The following is a 7,872-nucleotide window of genomic DNA, read 5'->3' as shown; positions in this document are numbered from 1 at the left end:
TTAAAAAAATAAAAAAATAAGAGAAGGGAGAAAGGATGGAGCACAGCTACTGCACTCATTTGCTGCCTCCTCTTCCTTCCTATTGCTTTCCTTGGGGCTCCAATACTGGGAGCAGCGAGTGCAGCATCACATTTGTTACCTATCTGCTCTCAGTTGTGCCGAGCCATTTGCAGGCTGCATCTGCCCACGTGCACTCGTCGTTCTCATGCTTCCAAATGGATTGATGGCATCTTCTGTTTGCTGCATTTGCCCTTTCCTTTCCTTCCAAAGCACTTGCTTTGAGCCTATTTAATCTTCTACAAACTCAAGAAGTACGGGTGATAACACGCTCACTCTGAATATAACACTTTTCAAAAGGAGTCGTAATTTTCACCTCTTAAAATGATAAGGAACCTGGCAATGCAAAGTAGGATATTTGAAAATACCTTGCTCTTTCCTCTTTTTTTCTCTTCTCTTTTTTGTTTTCTTCTTCTCCTTTTTCTCCTCCTCTCTCTTTTCTTCTTCTTCTTTTTTCCCCCTTCTTTTTTCCTCTTATTTTTCTTCTTTTTTTCTTCTTTTTTTCCCCCTTTTATCTCCTTTTTTTCTCCTTCTTCTTTCCCCCCTTATTCTTCCCTTCTTCTTTTCCCCCCTTCTTTTTTCTCCCTTTTTTCCCTCTCCTTTTTTTCCTCTCTTTTTTTTCCTCTCCTTCTTCTTTTTTCCTCTTCTTTTTCCTCTTCTTTTTCCTCTTCTTTTTTTCTTCTTCTTTTTCCCTCTTTTTCTTCTTCTTCTTTTCCCCTCTTCTTTTTTTTTCCTCTTCCTTTCCCTCTTTCTTTCTTCTTCCTTCAGTCTTCCACTTCTATCCTTCTGCTGTTGCCTTTTCACTTTTCCTCTGCAGCTCCTTCTGAATTTACCACCTCCTTTACCTTTCCCAGCTTTTCCCCTGACTGTTTTTGCCCCTGGCACATGGATTCCCAGTGGCTCCATGGGCTGCAGCCCTGGTTGCTCCCTCCAAGCCCTGAGCAGAGCCCTGAAGGCTTTTCTCCTGCCATGCTCCTTCCTTTCCCCTTTCCCCCTCTGTGTCTGTCTCACTCTGCAGCTGGCACCACTACCCCCAGGATTCTGATTTAACGATAATGTTTCTCTTAGCACTAAGTCAATATTTCCGGTATTAATTAAACCTGCTGGCTTCACAGTAGCGAAAAAAAAACTGTTTCAGGTACAGGAAGCTCGAGATGTGCTCAGAGACACTTATGTGATAATTTATTTGAGGAGAAAGAGCAGCAGAAACAAAAAGCAGAAGAGAGGTGTCCAGCCCTGAGTTTGGAGGAATATTTAAAGGGGAAAATTCTGTCTGGAAACTGCTCAATCACATTGCACAATGCAAAACCATTACCTGCCCCTTGTAACCCTTTTGTTTGAAAGCTCACTCTTTCCTGTTTGCTATTTCTATGGCTCCAACGAGGAGGTTTGGGTTTTAGAGACGTGACGGGAGCTACGGGCACGTGGCAATGGGATCGAGCAGGTTCACACGCAGAAAAACCCAATTGCTTTGCAGGAATGTATGCATGAAAGTAGATACACATACACATACATGAATATACACACCTCTGCCTTGAGACTCAGCGATGACACGGAGCAAAATGTGTTCAGTGGTTTCAAAGCTGTGTGAGAAGGAAGCAGAAATCTCTGCTTGCGAGGCCAGAGAGCAGCTCCTGGATTCCTTGCTTCTCTCTCCTTTAGTTCCGATTATTTTATTTTATTTTATTTTATTTTATTTTATTTTATTTTATTTCATTTCATTTCATTTCAATTCATTTCATTCCATTCCATTCCATTTCATTCCACTTTATTTCATTTCACTTTATTTTATTTCTATTCTTTTTCTGGATTTGTTACCCGGTGCTATGAAGAGATGAGGAATCTCCTTTCCCCGAAAAGCAGAGCCTCAGCTCCAGCATTTAATTCTGAAGCCAGGAAGGACCATTTGCCAAAAGAAGTTGAATAAATCACCTTATTTCTTTTAACAAAGAGCTTTGCCCTTCCACTGTGTGGCTGTTTCATGAAGAGCCGCCTGTTCTGAATGGCATCCAAGGCACCAGAAGCTTTCTATGAAATCACAAATAATGCTTTGGGCCAGCGAAGGAAGAGTTAAAGATTTTGACAGGCGAAGATCTCTTTTTTTCCTTGAAAAACTCAAAAATTAGCTCAGCTTTTGGCAGGTTGCAAAGCTCATCTGTTGTTTTCATCAGACCGTGCTAACGAAAAGGGAGCCATGGCATCCCCAAGGAGCTGATAGGAACACAGCACTGAACCTTTCTGAGCCATTTTTTGGGGGGTATGGATCAACAAATCTACACTTCTTCACCAGCTCATGCGTTTTGAAGCAGGATAGAATGCAATATATTCATTTGCTGGAAGAATCTGGAGATCCAAATCGTTTTTCATTGGTAGGAGGACTCCTGTTTCTGGAGATCCAAATATCAAATCCATATTAGTGGGTTGTTTGCTAATTGACGAGCTTTTTAATTGCTTTCTTCATTGCTGGAGCTGGGCAGTGCTTTCCTTGTGACCGCCCTTTGCTGCCGCTTTTGCTGCTGTGCTCTGTGATCCCGCTCAATGGAACCAGTTGCACGAAGCGCGGTTAAACGGGAAATTAGGGAAAAGATTTCTGGAAGAGCCGAAATTCATCCCTGTGTTGAATGGCATTGAAATGAAACAATTAAAAATGGGGAAAAAAAGAATATATATATAAAATTTTTTGCCGTTTGAGACGTTGTCGCACAGAGGGGATCATAGTTTGGAAGAGAGCAACGAAGTCCTACCGTGAAAGGGATCCTATGGGACCTGGCACAGCGATTAAAGCTCAGCCTTTGCACATGGCAGCTGCTGCCCTTGGGGTTTTACACCTTGAGGCGGAGGGGAGGCAAGCTGCCGTGCTAATTGGAGCTCTCTTCCCCCCGTAATTAATCGCTGGCGGCACCGCACCTCCCTCCGCTGGCTGCACGCGTCAATGCAATGCGATGGGTTTGGGCGTCGCGGTTGCAAACTATGGGGCAGAAGATGAGGCATCGTGGGTCCCTCCTCCTGTACTGAAGTAAGGGAAAGGTGTTGGGAAGGGGTAGAGATTGAGAACGTGGAAATAGAAGTGTTAATGCGTGGGGTGTGGAATCAATGAGTATGGCTGTGGGGAGAGGTCCTCTTTCACACGAAGCCAAGACCACACGAAGCAAAGCAGGACGTTTTTTTACTACAGAATTAAATACAAAACCCTCGGCCTGCTGTTTTTTTTTAATGAATATTTCAAATATTCACAGTTTTCCATTCCGGTGAACAATAGCAAGTGGAACGAAAAGGGATCGGTTCGGCCCTGCGTTGCCTAAAGCTGCTTCACCCCAGTGCTGTTACTGCCATGCTGAGCACACTGAGATGCTCTGAAAATCACCTCTTTGAAGTTCAATGGCTTTTCAGATCTTCTGGATGTTCAGAGAATCTGAAAGATCAACGAGAATGGTTGGGTCGGGTCGGAAATCCACCTTTTAATTTCCCACCTGGGTAGGTGGGTGAAAAGCTCCGGCGACACCGTGAGGATTCCCATGTCACATTTGCAATAAGAACAAAACAATAAATCATTGGGTCTGCCTGTGTGTGATCTACACCTGGAACATTGAGGGCAACGCGGCCGGGCTGACGGAGTCCATCACCCCATGGTTTCTGGAAGGCGATGGCTAAATCTCTTCAGTCAACTCCATGCCACAAAGCGGCTTTTTTTTTCCCTTTCTTTTCCTTCGAATTCTGGAGCTGCTTTAACAGAAAATGAGGAAAAATGTTTAAAAGGTGACTTACTAATTGCCTGTAAATTAAAAAGCAGACGGATGCTTTATTGCAGTTGAAAGAAGTTAGCAATAGCAAGGTATAATGTCAATCGGCAATTGACTTTTTTAGGGTCCTACTTTTTTTTTTTTTTTTTAACACATAAAGGAGTGATTTATGGCTTCCTGCAGACTGAGGGATAAATCACCTGGAAGTCTGAAAGTGGGGCTAAATAAAGATGCAGTCGTGGAACTTAGTCTCTGCAATGACAGAGTGCAATGTCCACGTGTGGGGCAGCCCCTTCCCCGCAGGAGTGAGATGTGGGGTGAAGGAATCAGATTCCAGAACTCCAAAATGAATGAAGGTGGTTTGGGGTAATTCCCCTCCGCTCTGCAAAGCCTCCCAGCTCCCTCCCCTTGGGCCACGAGCAGAAGCGATGCAAACAAACAGCAGTCAGCACAGAACGCTTTGTTTCAATGGAGGTTTGGAAGAAAACGAGACAGAAACCATCCTTTTCTCTAAAGGCTCTTAAATATATATATTTATGGATATAATTTTCTGGTTAAGATGATAACCATGCTACTCATGGTGCTGATAGACATGGGGGCCTGAGTTAATTCTAGGATGCTTCGAGGGTTACAAGAAACCCATACGCTTTCCAGAATTGCATTTAATCGGGTTCTGTAGGTTATGCTTAGCTTATTAACACCTCAGTTAAAGATGCTCAATGGTGAAACAGGAGAATGCTTTAAACCCAACATCAGAAAGCAGTTTGTGCTGCGCAGGGTACAGATCCCTGCATGTGGAGAGGGTATCAGCGCGGCACCCTTACTCCCCATGATGCACAGCTGTACATCGATGGGGTTAATCTTTCACAACTATGCTAACGAGCACCGTTTGCTATGGAAAATCAATTACAAAGGTCAATTAAAGGCGGCGAAAAGAGCATCCCAGCGGGCTTTTTTCCATTTTTTTTTTTTTTTTTTCCCTAAGATGCTTCGATTTCCCACCACGAGGTGGAGGTGTCTGCCTGCACGTCCGCTTCGGTGCCCCTCGTTTGTGCAAGTGAAGCTGCAGCTGAGGTTTGCATCACGCGCTGCACCCCCCTCCCTTGGTTTCACCCCACAGCCGTGCTGGGTGAGCACGACGCTGCTGATTTCCCTTTGGGTCTGCAAGGTGACAGATCTCTGCCCACGGTGCAGGTGGGAGCGCTTCCAGGGATCCCCAGTGCCCTGGGGGTGGAATGGGTGAAGGGAAGGGCTGAGGAACTCTGTGCAAGAACCAAACACTCGCTCTTCTCTTGCTCTTCTCTTGCTCTTCTTGGTGGTGCGTAGCAATAGGACAAGGAGCAATGGCCCAAAACTCGTGCATAGGAAGTTCCATACTAACCTACAGAAGATCTTTACAGTAAGGAGCTCTGGGACACGCTGCCCAGAGAGGTGGTGGAGTCTCCTTCTAATGGAGATACTCAAGACCTGGCTGGATGCTGAGCTGTGCGACCTATTGCAGGGTGCCTGCTTAGCAGGGGGGGTGGACTCCATGATTTCTTGAGGTCTCTTCCAACCCCTGCGATTCTGATTCAGTGAAGCACAGCCCTGAGCGTGGGCAGCAGCTCACGACTCCCCCCCATTTTGCTCAGTGAGTAAAGAGAACCAGTTCAGACCAATGCGGGGTCACGGCTCCAGGCAGCACCATCCTTCTGGGGTCCTCCAAAGAGACATGGCACCGCTTGTTTTCCCAACAGGAAAACGAGGGTTCTTTGAGCTCCATGTTCTATGTGGCCATGGCTCTGGATCTGCCCTCCCCATCTCCATCCTTCTCCCCATGGCTTCAGCCTCCTTTTGTTTTTATTTTACGTTTATAGCGTCGCCGCTCCAGGCCCCATGCAGCAAATTATAACTGTGTTTGCCAGATTGTCGTCTGGGACCGAGGGAAGAAGCTATTTTCCTTCTTGTCACTGAGCTGTTGCTATTGTGGGAAAAAATGTCTGAGGAGCAAAATCCTTTGCTAGAAGGTGACCGCGACAGTCGCTGCTGTGGTTCATTGCTCGAAGACAGCACGGCACCACGGTAATTCAGGATGTAACCGTTATGGTTAATGCAGGAAAAAAAAGGAATCGATTTTCACATTTTTCTTGAGCACTACATCCTGTTCTTTTCGCTTCCCCCTATGAAGCAAATAATTGTCAAACCCTGATCCCAGGGTTTGCCTTATTTTTTTTATTTTTTTATTTTTTATTTTTAGTGGGAAGCGACTGCAGGAGTGAGTGGCTGAAGGAGGAAAGCTGCTCTCCAGATCCCATCCTTGGGAATTTTGAGGCAAGGGAAATGGAAGAGTGATGGCAGCAGGAGCCCAAGTGTGAAGGGCGTGATGCTATGGGGTAGCTTGGGCAAAAATCTCATATAAAGGACCTGCTTATAGGTTTCTCTGCATTGGGATTATAAAGCTATCTGGAAACTTTGATCCGTTCTAGTGCAAATGATAAGACTTTACGGATGCTGTCCTGCTGTTGTAACTGACTTCTGTAATCAAAGAACAAGAAAATACACCCAGTAAATTCCAGAAGATGCAACTGGCTTCTTCTGTAGGGAGCTGAGCTGATTAATGAGTTACTTTGCAGTCGTTGTCGGGCTCAAGGGCAGAAATAATAACGTTGGCTGGAAAATGAAGACAGTTTGGGCACTGGTATCTGCAGTGCTCAGAGTGGGAAGTTCTCTCTTCTCCTGAAGATGTTTGTCTCATGGAACTCCTCAGCCATTTCCTATGGGTTAAGGCCGTCTTTGATTCGTGGGAGCCTCACAAGAGAAGGGCAAATGAACACAAGTTTGGGGAGCGGGAAGGAGGTGCAATGAATCAAAGCCCAACCATCAGCATCTTAACTATCAGGAAGAGTTTGATAAAACCCAGTCTGAACCAGAGCTTTGGCTGAATGGCCAACGAGGTGTGCGGGCTTCCCAGGGCCGTGGTGCCTGATCCCCCACATGGCTGTGGACCTGCACGGGGAGGGACGTGGAGCAGGGCATGGATGTCATGGAGGATGCTCTGAATGATGGCGGGGACCACCAGCAGCAGTGCTTGGAGGCTCATGGGCAGCTCTTGAGATGGATGATGGGGACTGGGTCTTGGTGCAGCTTTGTCCCATGCCTGGGCTCTTCCCTAATCTCCCCTAAAACTCCCAGGCTGATTTCTCCGCTGGAGCAGCCTCTGTGGTTGCCATGACAGTGGCAGCAGGATAATGTCTGAAGGTGAGGAGGCTGCAAGCCTCATGGAGGGTTTGATTGATAGAAGGAGGGATTTTTAGCTTGGTAAGAAAGAGCACGAGCAGCTCCTCTGCGTGCCCCTTGCTGGGTTCCCAGGGCACTGAGCCCTCTTGCAATGAGGAGGTATTTGCTCAGAAACTCTGAGAACAGCTTATCCAAAAAAAAAAAAAACCAAAATAAAATCTAAAATTGGGGCTCATTGGAGCTACCAATCCATGCACTGCAAAGTGTGCAAGCTGGTGTGCATTGCTCCCAGCAGGGCTGCATGCCCTGACACTGGGATTTCCTGAACATATCGTACATTTGGGATTCTTAGAGGTCATTGGAATCACCTTTGTCGTAAGGAAAAGTATGTTAATAAATTAAGATTCTAGGCTAGATGAGGGACAGACTGACTGGATGGGATTTGGGGAGCAGGTTTTGCCTCTTCGCGCTCATTCTTGCAGTCAGCGTTGCTCTCACTCATTAGAAGGAGCCATAAAACTTCAAGCTGCTGCCACAAAATGGTGTTTGCGCTGCTTTCCACGTTGCCTGTGTGTTTTTAGGGACCTGAAAATATAAAGCAGCTCTCAGGTCAGCTGAACACAGGGTTAGAAGCCGGAGTGTATTTCTAGGAGTGTTAGAGCGTGATAGGGATATATAGGGGTGTTAGAGCATGACAGGGATATACAGGGGCATTAGATCATTATAAGGATATTTAGGGGCCTTAGAGCATTGTAGAGATATGTAGGGGCATGAGAGCATGATAGGGATATATAGGGGCATCAGAGCATTATAAGGATATTTAAGGGCCTTAGAGCATTGTAGAGATACGTAGGGACGT

Source organism: Numida meleagris, chromosome 26 (genome assembly GCF_002078875.1).
Source record: "Numida meleagris isolate 19003 breed g44 Domestic line chromosome 26, NumMel1.0, whole genome shotgun sequence".
NCBI classification, from domain to species: domain Eukaryota; kingdom Metazoa; phylum Chordata; class Aves; order Galliformes; family Numididae; genus Numida; species Numida meleagris.
The sequence above is the reverse complement of the archived record's forward strand: the minus strand, read 5'-3'. Positions refer to the sequence as shown.